The sequence below is a fragment of the Mandrillus leucophaeus genome, unplaced genomic scaffold (assembly GCF_000951045.1).
Source record: "Mandrillus leucophaeus isolate KB7577 unplaced genomic scaffold, Mleu.le_1.0 Scaffold178, whole genome shotgun sequence".
Classification (NCBI taxonomy): domain Eukaryota; kingdom Metazoa; phylum Chordata; class Mammalia; order Primates; family Cercopithecidae; genus Mandrillus; species Mandrillus leucophaeus.
In genome coordinates this window covers 3,378,389-3,380,244 of record NW_012101787.1, presented here as the reverse complement: position 1 = coordinate 3,380,244, position 1,856 = coordinate 3,378,389, and the positions used below count along the sequence as shown (strand labels likewise).

At 46.4% G+C, this 1,856-nt stretch overlaps 1 long non-coding RNA gene across 1 annotated transcript in view; it reads right to left on the bottom strand.

The window, feature by feature from the left end:
• Positions 1 to 1,856, bottom strand: part of LOC105537677 — a 94,257-nt gene that overhangs the window by 8,433 nt on the left and 83,968 nt on the right. The window lies entirely within an intron of this gene.

Below are 1,856 nucleotides of genomic sequence, written 5' to 3'. Positions count from 1 at the left end.
TGTTGGAATAAAAGAGGAAATGAAAGAGGAGAATAATAAAGGAAATGAGCCCTTACTGTGGACTTTCCCCCATGTTAAGCACACCCCAGGCATCTCCTTAATTATCTCCCCAAGACCCTATGAGGTATGAACTACTCAGCCGGGTGCTGATAAAGGTACAAATGGCCCTGCCCTCTTGCCCCGCCCACCCAGGCCCTCCACCTGGCCTTGCAAAAAGCATCTGCTTTGTAGTATTGACTGGTGGTGTCAACACTCCCACCATGGCGGATCTCAGGCTCCCACAGGACTCACTGAACTCAAAGTCGGGAGAGAGGCATGCACGTCAGGCTGCAGCACAACACCGGAACTAGTACCATCCTCAGTTTACAGATCCGGAAATTGTTACGTGATTTGCCCAAAAACTCATATTTGACAAGAAGAGGAGATGAGATTCAAATCCGTCTCCTAGTTTAATACCAGCCACAGTCACCCCAAGACTGCTGTGTACACAACTCCAACTCTTTGATGTGCCCGGAGCAGGCAGGGCAGAGGGTGCTGCTGCCTCGAAGGAAGAAAAGAAACCTGTGGAAACAGGGAACTGCAGTTCCTCAAGGTCAGTGTGACCTCCAGAGGGGTAAAAGATGGGCTTGAAAAAGACTCACTGTGAAGCTGACCTTCCCCCCTGTACGGGTGCATTTCCATAGAGGCCAAGGAAGAGACCGAGGAAGCCGCTGTGGGTACTGTGTAAGTGGGACAGCTGAATAAGCTCTACCCGCTGTGTAAACTACACGGAAAGAACTTCCACACCGTCCAAAGCGTGGCCGCCATCCCGTGCTCCTAGAACCAAGCCCATCTGAAATCTTCGTCTTTCCATATCCAATGTAGCAAAGCTTATACTCCACAGGTAAGTGTTCACATTATTTAATGAAAAGTCTAGAGAATAATTAGGCTTCATAAGCCACACTCCAGATTGGCTGGAAGAGCCTAGGACACCGGCCTAGTCAGGAACTTGGAATTAGCACTGACTTCTAAACACTGAATTGTAAGGCAGTAACTACTGCTTTCAATGTAGAAACCTCAAAAAATTAAATAATGGCAGAAATGTACTCGACTTAAGGAATGGCATGTTGTTTTAACTGATTATTTAATTGTTAATTTAAACATCTTGACAAAGCTCTATACTTTCTTTGGGAAACTAAAATATTTTCAGGAAAAAAAAATTCTACATTAAAGTAAAATAATGTAACCCCTGAAATATTTAGCTTGTTGGGCACTGACTTGGGGTACAAATGCTATATCTTATTTTCAGAAATAAACATCTGTGTGCCTTTATTTTCCTCTTTTTTTTCTGTTTCTCAGAAAGCTCAATGGAGCCACTAATGAAAAGCAAGAAAGCGCCCCTGAGTTAAATACTCCGCTGAATGTACAGAGTGAGCTTTACGAGTCATCACCGAACGCTGCCTGGCTCCACGGGCACTTATTTTCTCCAAACACACTACAGATAGTGCCAGCGCCACGTGAAGTGCAGCCTTTTGATGGCAGGTCAGAAACCAAAGAAAACCCAAGTTCTAAGAGGAAAGTCTCTGACGCTTCTTGATGTGGTTCACTTGACATGCTGTTTCCTCCGCCTGAGCTCTCTCCTCTCCAGCCTCCTGCCGTCCTGTGGCTTCGTCTCGCTCCTCATCTGGGCCTCAGTTGACTGGTCATGTCCTCAGGGCAGAGCACCTGGACCCACTGCCTATCCCGACCAGCACCAAAAGTATATTACACACCTCATTAACCCCAGCACTTTCTGGGGGCTGAGGCAGGAAGATTGTTTGAACCCAGGAGTTTGAGACCAGCGTGGTCAACACAGCAAGATCCCATCTCTTAAAAAA